Raw genomic sequence first — 20,345 nt, 5'->3', positions numbered from 1 at the left:
TCCTGGGCATCTTATTGGCTTCTCTCCCCGTCACTCGGCGACGAACTGCTTGTTAACCCTTTGAGTCATCCCTGCTAGGTGTGTGTTCCTACATCTAGCCAGGCAAGGGGAAAGAGGCCAGGAGTGCCTGGTTGCAGGTTTTCCCAGGGGTCTCTAAGGCTTCTGCATGCAGAAATTTGGGTGACGGGTAAAGCTAGGAAAAACTGGGGGTGGAGGGTGATGAAAAATGCTTCAGGACCTTATTTTCAGACTTTGTGTCTAGGCTCAGAGATTATAACACCCAAAACTGCATTGTCCATTAGTTTGTGTAACTGAAAAAGGAGTTAACATTCCCAAGCAGGCTGCTGAAGAACCTGTCCTCCACAAAGCCGGTCTACAAGCTACAGCTACCCAACTGTGCTTGACTACTAGAGCTTTTCTCATCTCTTTTGATTGGGTCCTATGGCGTACACGTTTAGTACTGTGGAGATTTTGACAACAAGCATTTCAGGTACACTACCACTTTGTTTCTTTTAAATACATGGAAAGACACTTTGTTTTAGTGTGTGGAGTTAATATAAAGGCCTGAGTTAAGGGTGTCTAGGGCAGAGCTTTTCAATCGTCAGTGTGTATTTGCTCCAGGAAACAAAGGACTGCAGTAATAGAGTGAGCACAAATCAGGAAAAAAGGGTACTTGAAGTGGTAAGATTTCATGGCACCCTGGCTGGCTACTCCCCCACTCATCACCTACTTGGTATAGAGCCGGCCTGTGCTTCCAGTGCAAATTCCTGTTCCCAGTTTTAGAGAGAGCAACATAACCCTTGTGTACAACTGGGAGCATGTACCTCTGGTCCAATCCGACTGGTACCCTTGTAAAAAAAATCCGTTGGTGATAAATGTGAAAGCTTATTACTTTTTGTAAAATATATTTTTATTAGAGAGATTGTGAACTTACAAAACAATCTAGCACATGTGTGGAATTCCCATACAACACTCCTCCACCAAAACACTACATTATTGTGGAACATTTGTTACAGATTGTGAGATGATATCATCAGATTATTATCACTACTATGGTCTATAACATATATTTGGTATATTTTTCCATACTCCCCTGTTATTAACACAGTACATCCTTGGCATTGATGCAAGAATACTACAGTATTGCTGTTAACTATAGTTCATAGGTTACATTAATTGTATTTTCATATGCTTCTCCACACTCTTACTGCCTTGCAATAGTGACATTCATCTGCTCTAGCTCACGGAAGGACACACTTAATCTGTATCATCAGCCACAATTCTCATCCACCTCTGGGTTCATTGTGTTATTCAGTACCTAGACTATTCTATAGCTTTCTTTCAATTGACAGTTACATCCCTAGACTACCCTTTGCAGCCACATTCCTATTTATAAACCAGGTGCTACTCACTAAAATGTGTTACCATCAACTCTATACATTTCTGCATTTTTACAGTCAGGTTAATTAAAACTTCTACATATGTTAAGCATCAGTAGTACTTCTCAGCCCTCCTCTTATCTCCTAATAACCTATGCTCTACGTTTTAACTCCATGTGTTTAGTCTTCATATTTACTTCATATTAATGAGACTATGCAATATTTGTCCTTTTGTGTCTGAATTACCTCACTTAGCATAATGTCTTCAAAATTCATCCATGTTATCATGTGTCCCAATTTCACTAATTCTTAATACAGCATAATATTCCATCATATACCAAATTTTACTTATCCATTAATTGGTTGATGGACACCTGTGTTGCTTCCATCTTTTGGCAATTGTGAATGATGCCACTATGAACATTGGTGTGCAGATGTCTGCTCATGTCGCAGTTTTCAGTTCTTCTGGATATATTTCTAGTAGAGGAATTGCTGGATCATATGCAAATTCTGTATTTAGATTCCTGAGGAACTGCCAAACTGTTTTCCACAGAAGCTGTACCATTTTATAGTCCCATCAACAGTGAAGGAGTGTTCCTATTTCTCCACATCCTCTCCAGCACTTAGTGTTTTCTGTTGTTTCTTTTTTTAAATAATGGCCATTCTATGTGGTATGGGATGATATCTCATTATCGTTTTGATTTGCATTTCCCTAACAGCAAGTGATATGGAACATTATTTCATGTGCTCTTTGGCATTTCTGTTTCCTCTTTGGGGAAATGTCTGATTAAATCTTTTGCCCATTTTTAAATTGCATTTCTTGCTTTTTGTTGTTGAGTTGTACTATATCTTTATATAGCATGGAAATCAAACCCTTATTGGATATGTGGCTTCCAAATATTTTCTGACATTGAGTGGGCTGCCTTTTCACTTTCTTGACAATGTCCTTTGAATCACAAAAGTGCTTAAGATTGAGGAGGTCCTAATTTATCCAGATTTTCTTTCATGGCTCGTGCTTTTGGTGGAAGGTTTAAAAATGCACCACATATCACCAGGGCTTGAAGATGTTTTATTACATTTTCTTCTAGAGACTGTATGGTTCTTGCTTTTTATATTTAGGTCTTTGATCCATTTTTTTTTCCACAAGTTAAATTTTATTTAGCTATATGATGGGCGATCGGGGAATAGAACACATGTGTTAACCACCAGAAGACTGTTTCTCTTTTTTTTTTCTTTTACCATTTTATTGATTTATTTTTTATTACATTCAGAAAATATGAGGTCCCCATATACCCCCCACTCCCCTCACCCCACTCCTCACCCCACAGCAACAATCTCCTCCATCATGATGAGACACCCTCTGCACTTGGTGAATACATCTGTGAGCACCGCTGCACCTCATGGTCAATGGTTCACATCATAGCCCACGCTCTCCCACATTCCATCCAGTGGGCCATGGGAGGACATACAATGTCCAGTAATTCTCCCTGCAGCACCACCCAGGACAACTCCAATCCCGAAAATGCCTCCACATCTCATCTCTTCTTCCCATTCCCCACACCCAGCAGTCACCATGACCATTTTCTCCAAACCAATGCCACATTTTCTTCGATTACTAATCACAATAGTTCATGAATAGAATATCAGTAAGTCCACTCTAATCCATATTCTATTGCTCCATCCTGTGGACCTTGGATTGGTTGTGTCCACTCCACATCTATATCAAGAGGGGGCTTAGATTCCACATGGATGCTGGATACAATCCTCCTGCTTTCAATTGTAGGCACTCTTGGCTCCATGGTATGGTGGTTGACCTTCTTCAACTCCATGTTAGCTGAGTGGGGTAAGTCCAATAAACCAGAGTGTAGGAGCTGAAGTCGGTTGAGGCTCAGGGCCTGGCTATCATATGGTCAGTCCAGAGATTCAGATCCTCTGGGTATATATTAAACCCCAGCACCAACTACAGTTCTGGTAAAATTAACAGGAAAGGCTTGTGAAAAAAGATCACATCTGAGTCCAGCTCCATCACACAGAAACATAAACTCCAAAGAATGGCCAACTGACATGGCACTGAACTCCATCTGCCATGACCGTAAAACCTGTGGGTCTCTGTACCACTCAGAAGAACCAATACCCAGGGTTGTATCTACTTTATCTGTCTCTGGGACTCTGCTGAGGTGTGCATAAAGGTGACCCCTCTGATAACCTCCCAGCTCTTTTTTGGAGACTCATAGCGATATAAACTCATTTGTCCTTTCCATTTCCCCCTTGATTCAGGTCAAAAGCATTTTTAACTCCTGGTATTATATTTAGACAGAGATATTCTGCTAGTCCAAGTTGACCCTTGTATTCAAGGTCATTTTCTACTTACATCATCAGCTGGTACTTGGTAGTAATCCCTCGGCGCCAGGGAGCCTCATCCCTGGGAGACATGTCCCACGCTGGGGGGAAGGCAACTCATTTACATGCTGAGTTTGGCTTCGAGACTGGCCACATTTAAGCAAAACAGAGGCTCTCAGGAGGTAACTCTTAGGCACCCTGCAGCTCTAGGTCTTGTTCTTATTTCAGGTGCACAGGCTCACAAGCATAGTCATTAGTGTCAAGGGCTCATTGTTGGACCTTCATTTTTTTGGTCTTTGCCGTTGCACTTGGGGGATTGTTGCTGTTCCTTTAGGGACTGTGATAGAGCTCCCCTGGCTAGGAACTCAGCACTCCCTCAGTTGTTGTTTTTAATTGAAACCACTATAAAAATGTCCAAACATTTCTATATACCCTGTATATATGCCCTATAGAACTCCCTGCCAACCATGTGTCCCCCAACAATAACATCCCACACCAGTATTCCTCCGCTGCCATTCTTGAACCTCTCTGTGATCCAAAACTTCCTGAAAAGTGAAGCCCAATATATTGACAGGTTCCCTTATTAGTAAAATGTAATGTAGCGATGAGTTTAGAGGTGAGATATAGAATACATATTAACTTGGAAAAATTAAGGTAAAAATAAATTGGGGTATCAAAAAATTAAAAATTTCAAAAGCTTTGTTTTTGATGTTTTGCCTTCCATCACTGCAATAAGGGTTGCCCTGTATGAAATTTGGCAAGGCAACTACGTCCATCTTTTCCTCAGTGTCTATGTCCTATCTTTTTCTTTTCTTTTTTCTAATTCTTAAACTTATCTTCACAAGAGTTTTAGATCACAATAGTTCATATATACAATATACAGTACTCCTACATATCCAACATAAAACCTTTTCCCTTCCACAGCAATAATCTTTTACATGTTCATACTATATTTACTGAAACTGATGTAAAGATATTGATACAACAGCCTTCAAACAAGGTGACATTTGTGATTACACTGTGGTTTATATTTTAGAATACACAATTTTCTAAATTTTTAGTTATCTTATGTTTTACATTATGATTTACACCTTAGCCTATCAGTCCCTATATATTTTTGGTGTAATTTTACTTGTCTTATATCCATTCTTGCATACATTTTTGAAACACTTCCATTGCCCACACAGTTACATTGGTTCCATCTATTCAATACTTCTTTCCCCCTCCCCTCAGGGCCCACAGTGACAATCAATCTTCATTGCTGAAGGGCCATGTTCAGAGATACTTGCAACAATATCGAGGGCTTGACATGCTCAACTGCCCTAATGCCCTGGGAGCCACCCTTTCTCTTGAGAGATACAATTCCCTCTATTTGATGGCATCAGTCCTTCCCAGGATGTGGGTATACCTTCACTCTCATTTTATGGGTCTCTATCCAATGATATAAACCACTATGGCAAAATGAGCATTCACGTATTCCCTAGGAGCCTGTCCTGCATCAGATTATCCCCTTTAAGCATCTTAAAGAGGTAACTTTCCTTACTATATTTTTGAAAAGATTTTCCTCAGCATTATACTCTCAACCAAATACCTGACAATCTCCTATGTTCGTATGTTGCCCCACCCTCCCTACAATTTCTTGGGCAATATTACCCATCCTCCCATCCCTACCCCCCCTTAAGCCCGCAAGGCCCCATCCAAAGTTAACCCTATGCCCCCATTTTATCACTTTCCTGTACAAATACTTACCTCCAGCTTATCATAGATTTCACCCATGTAGGTGTCACCTTACATCCTTCCTCTACCCCACGATTTCCTGTAAGCCTATCATCCAGTCTCGAGCTCTCTGAGGCAGCTTGGTTTACTTATTTCATATCATTGATGTCTTGTAGTATTTGTCCTTCAATGCCTGGGTTGATTCACTCAACAGAAAGTTCTCAAGATTCATCCATGTTATCACGTGTGTTTGTAGTGTATTTGTTCTTAAAGTCAAGTATTATTCCATTGTATGTGTATACCACATTTTCTTTATCCGTTCCTCTGTTGATATGCATTTCGGTTGATTCCAAATTTTGGTGATAGTGAACAATGCTGCTATGAACAATGGTGTGCATATATTGGTTTATGTCCTTGTTTTCAGTTCTACTGGGTATATACCCAGCAGTGGAATTGCTGGGTCATATGGCAAATCTATGGTTAGTTTTTTGAGAAACCGCCAAACTGTCCTTCAGAATGGTTGGATCCTTCTGCATTCCCACCAGCAGTGGATAAGTGTTCCCATTCTTCCACATCCTCTCCAGCATTTGTATTCTTCTGTTTTTTTCATAACTGCCAATCTTATAGGAGTAAGATGGTATTTCATCGAAGTTTTTATTTGCAGTTCCCTAATAGCTAGAGATATGGAGCATTTTTTTCATGTGCTTTTTAGCCATTTGTATTTCTTCTTTGGAGAAGTGTCTGCTTAAATCTTTTTTCCCATTTTTTAAATGGCTTGTTTATCTTTTTATTTTCAAGATATAGGAGTTCTTTATATATGCAAGTTATAAGTCTCCTATCCGATATATGGTTACCGATTATTTTCTTCCATTGTGTAGGCTCTCTTTTCATTTTCTGACAAACTCCTTTGAGGTGCAGAAGGCTTTATTTTTGAGGAGGTCCCATTTATCTATTTGTTCTTTTGCTGCTCATGCTTCTGGTGTGAATTTCATGAAGCCATTTCCTATTACAAGGTCCTGTAGATGTTTCCCTACACTGCTTTCCAAGGTTTTTATGGTCTTGGCTTTTATATTTAGGTTTTTTATCCATCTTGAGTTGATTTTTGTATAAGGTGTGAGATAGTAATCCTCTTTCATTCTTTTACATATGGATATCCAGTTCTCCAGGCACCATTTGTTGAATAGGCCATTCTCTCCCAGTTGAGAGGATTTGGTGGCTTTATCGAATATTATATGTCTATATATAAGAATCTATATCAGAACTCTCAGTTTGATTCCATTGCTCTGTGTGTCTTTCCTTGTGCCAATACCATACCATACTGTTTTCACTACTGTAGCTTTGTAGTACGTATGATGTCAGGTAGTGTGATTCCTCCAATTTCATTTTTCTTTTTCAGTATGTCTTTGGCTATTTGGGGCCTCTTTCCTTTCCAAATCAATTTCATACTTAGTTTTTCTAGTTCCTTAAAGAATGCTGTGTTGATTTTTATTGGGATTGCATTGAATGTGTAGATCAGTTTTGGTAGTATAGATACCTTAAAAATATTTAGTCTTTCTATCCATGAACAGGGAATATTCTTCCATTTATTTAGGTCTTCTTTGATTTCCTTGAACAGTCCTGTGTAATTCTCTGTGTATAAGTTTTTTACATCTTTAGTTAAATTTATTCCTAGGTATTTGATTTTTTTATTGACTATTGTAAATGGTATTTGTTTCTTGATTTCCTCCTGAGCTTGCTCATTATTGGTGTACGGAAATGCTACTGATTTTTGCTCATTGATCTTATAACCTGTGGCTTTACTAAACTCATTTATGAGTTCTAGATGCTTTGTTGTAGTCCTCTCAGGGTTTCCTATGTATAGGATCATGTCATCTGCAAATAATAAAATTTTGACTTTTTCCTTTCCAATTTGAATGCCTTTTATATCTGGTTCTTGCCTCAGTGCTCGAGCAAGTACTTCTAAGACAATGTTAAATAGAAAGGAAGAGAATGGGCATCCTTGTCTTGTTCCTGATCTTAGAGGGAAGGATTTTCCGATTTCACCATAGTAAATGAATGATGTTGGCTGTGGGTTTTTCACATATTCTCTTTACCATGTTCAAAAAATTTCCTTGTATTCCAATCTTTTGCAGTGTTTTTATCAAGAAAGAGACCTGTATTTTGTCAAGTGCTTTTTCTGCATCTATAGATAATCATGTGGTTTTTTTCCTTCAATCTGTTTATATGGTGTATTACATTGATTGATTTTCTTATGTTGAACCATCCTTGCATACTGGGAATGAATCCCACTTGGTCATGGTGTATAATTTGTTTAATGTGTTGTTGAATATGGTTAGCAAGTATTTTGTTGAGGATTTTTGCGTCTAGGTTCATTAGAGAAATTGGTCTGTAATTGTCCTTTCTTGTAGTGTCTTTGTTTGACTTTGGTACTAGGGTAATATTGTCATCATAGAATGAGTTAGGTAATGTTTCTTCTGTTTTGATTTTTTGGAAGAGTTTCAGCAGGATTGGTGTTAGTTCTTTCTGGAATGTTTTATAGAATTCACCTGTGAAGCCATCTGGCCGTGGGCTCTTCTTAGTTGGGAGTTTTTAAATTTCTGATTCTATCTCTTTACTTGTGATTGGATTGTTGAGATCATCAATTTTTTCTTTTGTCATTATACACTGCTTATATGTTTCTAGGAGTTTGTCCATTTCCTCTGAATTGTCATTTTTGTTGGAATATAGATTTTCAAAGTATCCTCTTATGATAGTCTTTATTTCTGTGGGGTCAGTAGGGATATCTCCTTTCTCATTTCTTATTTTGTGTATTTGCATCTTCTCTCTATTTTTCTTTGTTAGTCTCACTAAGGGCTTGTCAATTTTATTGGTCCTCTCAAAGAACCAGCTCTTGGTCTTACTTTTCAATTGCTTTCTTATTTTATATTTCATTAAGTTCTGCTCTTATCTTTGTTATTTCTTTCTTTCTTCTTCCTGTGGGGTTACTTTGTTGTTTTTTTTACTAATTCTTCCAAATGAGCAGTTAGTTCTTCAATTTTTACTCTTTCTTCTTTTTTGATGTACGAATTTATGGCTATAAATTTCCCTCTCAGTACTGCTTTTGCTGCATCCCATAAGTTTTGGTATGTTGTGTTATCATTATCATTATTTTCAAGTTAGTTATTAATTTCTTTTGAGATTTCCTCTTTGATCCACTGTTTTTCTAAGAGTTTGCTGTTTAATTTCCATATCTTGGTGTGAAATCTGGGCCTCTGGCCCTTGCAGATTTCCAGCCTCACGCCACTGTGGTCAGAGATATTATTTTGCATGATTTCGATCTTTCTGAATTCATCGAGCCTTTCTTTGTGCCCTAGCATATGGTCTATCTTGGAGAATGATCCATGTGCACTTGAGAAAAAATGTATATCCTGCTGTATTCAGGTGTGATGATCTGTATATGTCTATTAGATCCAGCTCCTCTCATATACTGTTCAAATATTTTCTTTCTTTAGTGATTCTCTTTTGAGATGTTCTGTCCAAACTTGATAGTGGTGTATTAAAATCTCCCACTATAATTGTAGAGGCATCTGTTCTTTCACTTAGTTTTTCCAGTGTTTGCCTCACGTATTTGGAGGTGCCCTTGTTAAGAGCATAAGTATTTATGATTGTTCGTTCTTCTTGAGAGATTGTCTCTTTCACAAATATGTAGTATCCTTCTTTGTCTCTCACAATTATTTCGCATTTAAAGTCTCTTTTGTCTGATATTAATATAGCTACTCCAGCCTTTTTTTTTGGTTATTGTTTGCTTGTAAGATGGTTTTCCACCATTCACTTTCACCCTCCATGTATCCCTGGCTCTAAGATGTGTTTCTTGTAGACAGCATATAGATAGGTCATATTTCCTTATCCAGTGTCCCAGTCTGAATCTTTTGATAGGTGATTTTAATCCATTGACATTCAGTGTTATTACTTTCAAGGAATTATTAATGTTAGCCGTATTTTGATTGGACTTGTGTTTGTCATATTTTGTTTGTTTTTTCCTTCTCTTTTTGTCTTTTTTGTTGCTCTTACACTCTTCTCCAACTCTGCCTCTCCTGTTTTTTCTTTTCTTCCTGCAGAACTCCCTTTAGTGTTTCTTGAAGCGGAGGGATCTTGTTCGCATACTCTTCTCATTTTTGTTTTTGTGAATATTTTGAAGTATTCCATCATTTTTGAATGCTAGATTAGGTGGGTAGGGTATTCTTGGTTGGAAATTTTTTTCTTTTAGTACCTTGACTATATCATACCACTGCCTTCTTGCCTCCATGGTTACAGATGAGAAATCAGCTCTTAATCTTAAGTAGCCTCCCTTGTATGTGATGGTTTTCTTTTCTCTTGCTGCTTTTAGAATTTTCTCTTTGTCTTGACCATTGGTTAATTTGACAATATATATCTTGGGGTGGACCTGTTGGGATTTATGATCTTTGGGGTGGGTTGTGCTTCCTGAACATGTATATCCATCTGTCTCAGTAGATTTGGGAAATTTTCAGCCATTATTTCCTGCAAAATTCTACGTCTTACAGGAATCTTCTCTGTCACCGTCCCACTAAATCGACGTCCTAACACCTCCTGCCCTGCAAACACCCGAAACAGCCCAGTCCAGCAGGACTCCAACCCTACTCAGCCCCTTCTTTGCAGGAGAGATTTTAAGGTGCACTCACTCAGACGCCATCTTGCCCCACCTCTCCTTTGATCCATTTTGAGTTAATTTTTGTATAACATGTGAGATAGGGTTCCTCTTTCTTTATTTTGGCTATGGATTTCCAGTTCTCCTAGCACCATTTGTTGAATAGACTATTCTGCTTAAGCTTGGTGGATTTGATGGGCTTGTCACAAATGACTTAACCATAGATGTGAAGGTCTCTTTCTGAACCATCAATTTGTTTGAATTGCTCTATGTGTCTATCTTTATGCCAGTACCATGCTCTTTTTACCACTGTTACTAGGTAATATGCATTGTCAGTCTAGCTAAGGGATTGTCAGTTTTGTTAATCTTCTCAAAGTTATCCTCTTGGTTTCTGGTGCAATGTTCTGTATATGTCTGTTAGGTTTAGTCCATTTAACATACTATTCAAACTCTCTGTTTCTTTATTGATCCTCTCCCAAGATGTTCTATCCAATACTGAAAATTGTGTGTTGGAGTCTCCAATTATTATTGTAGAGATATCTATTTCTCCCTTCAGTTTTACCAGTGCTTGCCTCATATATCTTGGTGCATCCTGGTTAAGTGCATATACATTTATGACTGATAACTTCTTCCTGGTTCATTGTCCCTTTTATTAATATATAATGTCCTTTCTTTTCTCTAATAACAGTTTGGCTTTTAAAGTCTATTTTATCTGATATAAGTATAGCTTCTCTGACTTTGTTTCTTAGTTACTGCATGCATGGAATATCTTTTTCCAGCCTTTCACTTACAATCTATTCGTATCTTTGGGTCTAAGTTGAGCCTCTTGTAGAGAGCATATAGATGGCTCATATTTTCTTATCCATTCAGCCAGTCTACATCTTTTGATTGGAAAGTTTAATCCATTAACATTCAATGTTATTACTGTAATGGCAGTTCTTATTTCTCCCATTTTGACCTTATGGTTTTATCTATCACGTTTTATTTTCACCATTCTTTTGATACATTTAGTTACTTTTACTGATATAATCTCCATTTATAGACTCTCTTCAAAGCCCCTCTCTCCTGTCTTTTTTTCAGGCTGTAACACACCCTTTAGTATTTCCTGCAAAGCTGGTCTCTTTTTTATAAATGCTCTCAGTTTCTATTTATCTGTGAATATTCTAAACTCGCCCTGATTTTTGAAAGACAATATAACCAGATATAAAATTCTTAGCTGGCACTTTTTCTTTTGCAGTATCTTTTTTTAAATTATATTTTATTTTTATTTTTTGTCTTTGTTTTTTTAATATTACATTCAAAGAATATGAGGTCCCCATATACCCATTGTCTCTCTTCCTCAGTGTATCTTCTCTGTGTATCCACTACTCAGTGTATCTACTTCTGTGCTCTTGATTGAGCATCCATTTATAAAGCCTACCAAGTGGGCAGAGACTCAACCCTACATGTACTAATGATGTAATCTAATCAAAGCCCTTATCTTGATTTAATCAAGTGAATGTAAACCCTTTGAATTTAAATCAATCAAAGGGTATCATGCCCAGAGGAACACACCAGTGTACAAACATAATCAATCTCTTTTTGGAATTTATAAATATTCTCATACTGCTGCAGTATGCTTTCAAATGCTTCTTTATGCTCATCCAATGTCTTCTTAATATCCCTAATTTCTTTAGCCATCTCATTTAATTTATTAAGGAGATTATTTGAACATCTCTTATTGGGGTTCAGAAGTAGGAAGAGTCTTGTCCAGAAGACTCAGATGCATAAAGAAAGCACATGCATACAAAGCAGTTATATGCTTAAAGAAGAAGCTCCCTTTATTAGGTTTTTTCCCATTATATATTTCTTTTGATTCTAACCTTGATGCAGAATTAACAATGAAATCATAACTCATGAATCTGTTTTCCTGGTTATTCATATACATGTCTAACCTAGTGCAGGTCATGATTAAATGTCTCATTGTGTGTTTCAAGCAGGCTATGTTCCAAAACTTACAGTTGCCTTCATCCCCTTGTGTACTCAATAAATTTTTCTGGGCACTACAGAACTTACAAGGTTTCCTATGAAGGCACCCATACTCTCTAGGCTTTTCTGACAGCCAGGATTAGCTATCTCAGCCGAGCTGTTAGGCCGTTACAGAGGCAGCCTGGTTTGCCACATTTCCCCCTTTTTTGTTTTTTAGATGAGTTAGTAACATAAGAAATATATCATCTTTTGATCTTTTCTTTACAAATTTATAGCACAGATAAAGAATGGCTGCAATCACTAATATAATGGAAGCAGATTGTATCCAATTATGTGTATGAAGATGTGGAAGCCAATTGGAAGGGGAGAAGCATTGCAACATGGATGTAATCATATTAATGTATCTTTGTCTATGCTCGTGGCAATTATGAGACAAATAGGTTTGTAATAAGGCAAGCTTTTGCGATGTATTGGAGAAAACGCAGTATTAAGGTTATGCTGAACAGTTTGCCAGGTTTCATTCAATAAATCTTGTGAAAGGGGAGTTACACAAATATGAGAAAAGTTATAATCACATGACAACTTAATTCGCACAGCTAAAGCTTCTTGTCATTGTCCTATCCACATAACAGCAGCTTCTAAAGCACCTAATCTAGACATAATTTCACTATCTATATTTGTTTGAGTCAACAGTTTATTTGTTACGTTGTCCATAAATGAATTCTTCAGCGTTTGAATTTAAGTAGTTAGAGCAACAGCAGTAGTAGTGCCTAATGCAGCAATGGTTACGATGGAGATTATGGTGGCTATCAGTGTGCCAAAGAAGTGCTTCACTCGTAACTTGTCAAAAGCTTCGGCTAATAGGGAAAGTCCTGTAGGAGGTTGCCATTTCCATATGAGGTTAACGGGTACTCACTGTTGTGCCTGTCACTGAAGAATAAACAAAGAAGTAATATTTAAATTAGTAACATTGTGATGAGTTAAGCAACTTAAATAATATATAGGAGGTTTAAGTGTGACATTATAAACAGCTCCTTCAAAGGTTAGGGAGTGATCAGTAGCTGCAAGGAAAATGTAAGGATGGGTAGTACAAACAGTAACAGAATCTACAGGAACTTTAGCTGCAATAGTGGTATTACATCAAGGATCATTGAGACAGGACACAGTACCCTTAACTAAATTGTACAATCCAATGTTCTCTAGGGAAAAAGGGCAATCCTAGTCTCCAAAGGTTTGGATGCCATGGAGATTTTAGCAGGTTAAGCAATTGAACTGATGGACTGCCACTACTGTTGCCACTCCATCTGGTTGTCTTATTAACAGGAAGAGTATGGTAAGTAATATTCTCTACATAAACTTTAAACCCAGGTCCCCAAGAAACAAAGCTAAAATTACAACTATGAGAGATGAGAGAACAAGTGTTTTGACATGGTTTCCAATATAGTAGTCCATCTTAAGATTGTTCACAGCATTTATAACCTGGTGCAGAAAGATTAGCAGAGAAACAGGGAGATGGGGCTTTTCCATTGAAGTCAACAGTACGGATAATGGAGAAATTTACGGTTTTAACAGGAACATTAGAATTCAACCTACCTTTCCAATCATATGCTTAAAGGGTTTTACAGATAGGTAGGCAACTGATGTTGAGTGTTTTAGAATGACAAATAGATGGATTAGTAGACATATAAATAATAGTATTAAGCATAAATTTCTGGGTTGGAGAATCTAAAGGTTCAATAGGAGAAAGCCAATAGCCTCCAGTATAAAAACTATCATTAGAAGAGATAGGAGGATCTGGGTCCATCCAGGAAACTAGGGAGAAGGTAGGTGGATTAAGCACATGAGCCTAGTAAAGTGTAGTGGATACAAGTGGACAACAAATTATCAGTAGTAAAAGACAGGCAAATAATTTGGTGGTATTGTTAGACACCACAGCAAAGTATACTAGAAACTGATTTTCTGGGGTATCATCTTTATCTGTTTGTTGTAAAAGGCCTGTTATTTGTTGATGTAAAATTTTTAAGTCTCCCCAGGTAATTCCTGAAGGCTTGTTTTCTTTTTTCTTACAGCATCTTTGAGTGCTAATTTTCACTTGTTTCATGGGGACTGCTAGGGCAACCAGGGTTGTAGTTATCTCCAGTTTGCAGGTGGGAGATCAGAGACCCACCTTGGAGAGGTCCATGATATGGCTGTACCTTTCAGGTTGGCAGCCAGCGGATTCCTGTAGAAGTGTAAACACAAGCATACCCCCATCCCCATGTAATGAGAGAGGTGGGTCTCTGCCATTCAGGGCCCAAGTTAGGCTCTTTATACGAAACCAGTGGATGTGAATGAGGACAGAAGGGGCTAGAAAAATGCCTTTCTACAGCAGAATGGGAATGAGCATCACAGTTTTAAAAATTTAAGGTATATAAGACTTTTTGTAACTGATCCCGTGGGGGGAGATACATATTCCCCCTTGTTTTGTTTGTTAAGATAGGTTTTCAAAAGATGGTGTGAATTTTCTACAATACCTTGTCTTTGTGAATTTTGAGGAATGCCAGTAATACACTGAGTATTCCAATCTTGTAAAAAAAACGTTGAAGAGCCTTTGAAGTATAAGCGGGACCATTATCAGTTGTCAGAGTGCGGGGATGATGGAGAAAGCTTGAAGAAGATGTGAACGCACATGAGAGGAGCATTCCCCAGTGTGTAAAGAAGCACATAAATAATGTGAGAATGAATCGATAGTAATATGAATATATTTCATTCTACCCAAAGAGGGGTAGTGAGTCACATCCACTTGCCATAATTCATTAGGTTGTAAACCGCATGGATTAACAGCCATTGCAGGTTGCGGTGAAGTCACTGCTTGGCAATCAGCACAGCTGTAGACAATTTGTTTAGCTTAAATAGGGACAAATGAAACTTTCATGAGAGCTCTGGCATTCTGTTGAAAGAAATCATGAGATAAACGAGCCTGTTGAAAAGCAAATATAGAAGTCATGACTAGGCGGTCAGCTTCAGCATTTCCTTCTGTTAATGGTCCTGGTAGAGAAGTGTGAGAACAGATGTGACTAATATAAACAGGTTTAATTCAAGCATCTAAGAGAAACTGGAGGATAAGAATAAGCGGGTGTAAAATGTTGTCATCCGAAGGTTTAATAAGTGCAGTTTGAATAGTACAAACCACATAGACAGTATAAGCAGAGTCGTTAACAATATTTTGGGGCTGTGAAGAAAAATATTGTAAGGACGCAATGACCACTGCGAGCTCAGCTTTTTGAGTAGATGAATAACCCTGTAAAGTAAATGATTGCCAGCCCTCTGGTGTTTTCCAGGTAATAGATGCTTTACCAGTTTTTCTAGATCCATCAACAAAAACAGTGAGAGCTTGAGAAATTGGCTGATGAGAAATAACAGTAGGGAGAGTAAAGGGCAAAGTATTTAGGTGTTGGGGAAATTTATCAGCAGGAAGGGAGAGGTTAACATTCCCATAAAAATCTATTAAAGCAATTTGAAAGTCATGAGAATGCTGCAGCAGTGCTTTGAACTGTGAGGTGGTAAAGAGAATGAATAATGATGAGGGTTCCTTTCCCCTTACCTGCAAGCAGCGATTCCATCCCTTTATGATCGAAGAGGCAACAAGTTGAACGTATGAAGTAAGGGATTTCTTTGGGGTATAGGATAAATAAACCCACTCGAGAATTTGATGTGCTGGAGTCAATTGGCCTATTAATCCCGTTGGAGAATGTGGTGTAAAAAGACAGAAAAATATATCGGGACGTCAGGGTTAAGACGATGTAAGTACATTTGTGAGATGACTTGTGACACTAAGTTCAACTCGGTTTTTGCTTCAGCAGTTAGCACATGTTTGGAAGTCAGATTTGTATCTCCTTTAATGGTGTTAAACAGAAGTTGTAGTTGATACATAGGAATACCTAATGTGGGTCTTATCCAGTTTATGACTCCCAAAATATTCTGTAAATCATTCAAACTAGGTTCAGATGGAATGGTTAAGTTAAAGGCTGATGGCTGCACATTTCTATTGGCTAAAATATAACCTAAATACTGCCACAGTTCAACTCTTTGAATTTTTTCTTGAGTAATATGTAACCTATTAATTTGGATAATGTGAAGGACTTCATGTAAAAGAACTTATAAGTTTTTTCTGTATTAGCTGTGAGTAAAGTATCACCCATATAATGATAGAGAATAAATTTTGGATATTTTTCATGAATAGGCTGTAAAATTTGGTGAAGTAGATATTGACAAATGGTAGGACTATTAACCATACCTTGGGGAAGCACAGTCCATTGATAGCTCTGCATGGGAGAAGAATTGTTAATAGCTGTCAAGGAAAAGGCAAACCGAAGGCAGTCTTGCATAGCTTAGGGAATAGTAAAGAAACAATCTTTCAAGTCAATAATAATTAGAGGCCAATTTCCAGGGATTAAAGCAGGGTTAGGGAGACCTGGTTGTAAGGCTCCTATGGGTTGAATAATTTTGTTAATTTGTCTAAGATCATGAATACGTCTCCATTTTCCAGATTTCTTTGGAATAACAAATATAGTGTTCCAAGGACTGTGGGGCACTTCTAGGTGAGCAAGGGCTAATTGCACTTTCACCAGCTGATGTGCATGATAAAGGTTCTCCTCTGATAAAGGCCACTGATCCACCAATATAGGCTTGTTAGAGATCCATGTAAGGGGCAGAGTAGTTAAATGATCAGTGACCATCATTAAAAATGTGGAATGGTGATTTTGGCATTCCATTGGGATAATAAGTCTCTTCCCCACAAATTAATAAGGATGGGGACAACATAAGGTTGAAAATGTCCCTGCTTTTCCTCTGGCCCATTTACCGGTAATAGCATAGAACTGTGTTGTGTAGTTGTTGAGCCTCCAATTCCTTGCAAAGGAAAGGAGCAGGATTCTTTAGGCCAGGCAGACAGCCAAAAGGATTCTGAAATAACTGATACATCAGCTCCCATATCAACTAGCCCAGGAAACTCTATTCCATTTATGGATATTCTTAGCATAGGTTTATTCTGTTGTAGGGCTTGAATCCAGAACTGTTGAACGGTGGCACTGCCAAAGCCCCCAGCTTGATCCTCAGATTCTGATTTGATAAGAGGCATAGGAAGCAGCAAAAGTTGCATGATATGGTGCCCCTTTGGAACAATTTGAAACACTTTGAAACTAAGCATAATTTTTATTTCTCCTGTATAATCATTATCAATAACACCAGGGTGAACAGTGAGCCCATTAATAGTAGCACTGGATCATCCTACAAGAACACCAAAGGTATTTTTGGGTAGAGGAACCAATTCAATCTTATTCTGTTCTTTTAAAATTATTTCTTGGCTGGAGCAAAGGTCAAGTCTGGCACTTCCTTGGGTGCTTGCTCTAAGGTCAGAGATTGAAGACTGGGCATTTCCCAAAATGCCTGAGGTTTGCTCTGGTATATTTTGGGAGCACCGGAAGCCCCATTCCTCTGGGCGTTTCCCGATAGGGGTCACCCTTGATTGTCAAACTGGGATTTGCATTGATTAGGCCAATGCTTTCCTTTTTTACATTTAGGACATACTTGTCCTCTGAACATGTCCTATTTTTCCCTATTTAAAGCAAGTGACATTGATATTAACAAGAGCAGCAAGAACTTTTGCTTTATGGATCTCAGTACCCACTTTTTGACAAGCCTTCAGATAATCTTCTATGGCAACTGTGGTGGATTTGATAGGTAAAAAAACCTGTTGACAATCAGCATTAGCATTTTCATAAACCAATTGCATAAGCAATGTATCAGCAGCCTGAGTATTATCTATTTGCCTATTAATAGCCTCTTTAAGTTGATCTATGAAATCCATATAAGGTTTATGGGCACCCTGTCTAATGGAAGCAAATGATTTCTAGGGGCAATTACCTTCTGGTACAGCCTTCCATGCCTTTTGATTAATTTCAGAACATTGAGTAAATATCCTCTGATCTGCTTGAGTCTGAGCCTGAGGATTAGCAAATTAGCCTATACCAAGAAGAGCCTCAAGAGTCCTCCTGTCCTCCTGCTTCATGATGATAGTTCAATTTCTCACCCACCTTTTTCCAGTCTTGGAAATCTAAGCTCCCCTCATTGGGAAACCAAGGACAATAATCAAAGAGACACTGGAAAAAAGACATAATTTGCTTCTGTGCTACATTAGCTCCAGCAGTATTGAGTAGCTGCTGCAAAACCTTAAGAAATTTTGACTGTTCCTTAGATAGCTGTGCTCCCATAATTACAATGAGTCATGGACATGAATTGTCCTGCTTCCCTTACCAAGAATGTATGACTGGTCCGTATCCCTCCTTGTTCTCATCTCTGTGTCAGTTCCCTGTTTGGGCACATCTTGTTGGGGTTCAGAAGTGGTAAGTGTCTTGTCCAACAAGACTCAGAGCCATGAAAAAAGCACATGCATATACGTCAGTTCTATGCTTACGGAAGAAGCTCGTGTTATTAGTTTTTCCCCCAATATATATTTCTCTTGATTGTAACCTTAATGCAGAATTAACAGTGAAATCATAACTCATGAATCTATTTTCCTGGTTATTCATATACACATCTAATGTAGTATGGCTCATGATTAAATGTCTTATTGTGTGTTTCAAGCAGTCTATATTCTGAATGTTACAGTTACTTTCATTCCCTTGTATACTCAATAAATTTTCCTAGGTACTATATAACTTACAAGGCTTCCTATGGTGGCGCCCATACATTCTAGGCTTTTCCAACAGCCAGGATTAGCTATCTCAGCCAAGCTGTTAGGCCCTTAGAGAGGCAGCCTGGTTTGCCACAATCCCTGATTAGTTGTCTCAACTTCTTTATGTCATCTGGAAGCTTATCTTTTCCCTTTAACCGGGCCATGTCTTCCTGTTTCTTGGTATGGATTGTAATTTTTTGTTGTTGTCTTGGCATCTGGCTTACTGGATATTTTTATTCCGGCTGCAGTTTCTCTCTTTAGTTTAGGGCTTTCTTGCTCTTTATCCATTGCTGGTTGTGTATTAGGAGCTGAGGATGTAGTTGGTGCTGTAAGCTGTGGAGGCTGAAGGTACCCACATTGTCCCTGGGACTGATGAAGCTTCTTTCACTTTCTCCTTTGCCAGGGGTAGGGAAAGAGCCACAGCCAGGTATAATAATCCAAGTTATGCAGGCCAAGACCATCTGAGGTTGCCCAGAGAGATTGATGAAGCTTCATACCCCTTCCTCCCGTGCCTGGGGCAGGGATGGTGCTGCAGGGATGGTGGGTAAAAATTTGACCACAGTTGCACAGGTATACTGATGGAGCATGGCCCCCCTCCATGCCAGGGGTGGGGATGGGCCCTCTGGACTGCCCAACAATCTAATTCATCTGGACTGAATGTGACTGCAGTTTCCCTGAGGCTGAGGGAGTACTGTCCATTCTTCACTTCCGAGGATGGAGACGGAACCACTAACACACAAAAGTTTAGTCCACGTAGGCCAAAAGTGCGTGCCATTGCTCAGGCTGAGGAAAGCCAGCCCCCTTCTATACTATTGGGGGATGGGGATGGATCCACAGGTATCCACCAATCCAGGCCATACAGGCCAAAATCTTTGCCATTGCTCAGAAAGGCTGAGGAGAAACAGGTCCCCTTCTACTTTACTTTGGGACAGGGATTGAGCTACAGGTGCCTGTGTATCCAGTTTGTGTGGGCTGAAAGTGCCTGCCGTTTCCCAGAGAAGCTGATGAAACCCCAGCCCTCTCCTATCCTATAGGGTTGGAAGGGTGGAGATGGACTTGAAGGCACTCAACAAGCCAGTTTCTGTGAGCTGATAGTGCCTGCAGTTGCCCAGGGAGCCTGAGGAAACATAACTCCTCTCCTCTCTTATTGGCATACATGGATGGAGCCCCAGGTGTCCAACGATTCAGTCTGTACTGTCTGAATGTACCTACAGTTATCCAGAGAGGGTGGTGCAGGTCTCACCAGCTTCCTCCCTGCTAGAGGTGGGGCTGGAGCATTGACTAGAGCTTTAGTCTGATCTTGGTGGAAAGAAGCCAGTCCCTACCTTCACTGTGATTTTCAGTCAGCCTGCTTCCCCTCATACCAGGGGCAGAGGCAAAATGTTGGCTACTTCTTTCTGATTTGGACATGTTCAGTCTTCACCTGTTTTTAGGCTTATACTTTAGCCAGCTGAATTTACTAATCAGTAGCTGAAGTCAGTGTCCAACCATCTCTTCCTCCCCTGTGTTTGGGAAGTGGAGCCTCTAACTTCAGCTACAGAAGAGCTCCTGAAGCAACTGTGCCAGTATTGTAGGATGAGCA

Source organism: Dasypus novemcinctus, chromosome X, assembly GCF_030445035.2.
Source record: "Dasypus novemcinctus isolate mDasNov1 chromosome X, mDasNov1.1.hap2, whole genome shotgun sequence".
In the NCBI taxonomy this organism is placed as follows: domain Eukaryota; kingdom Metazoa; phylum Chordata; class Mammalia; order Cingulata; family Dasypodidae; genus Dasypus; species Dasypus novemcinctus.
Note: the sequence above shows the minus strand (reverse complement) of the source record.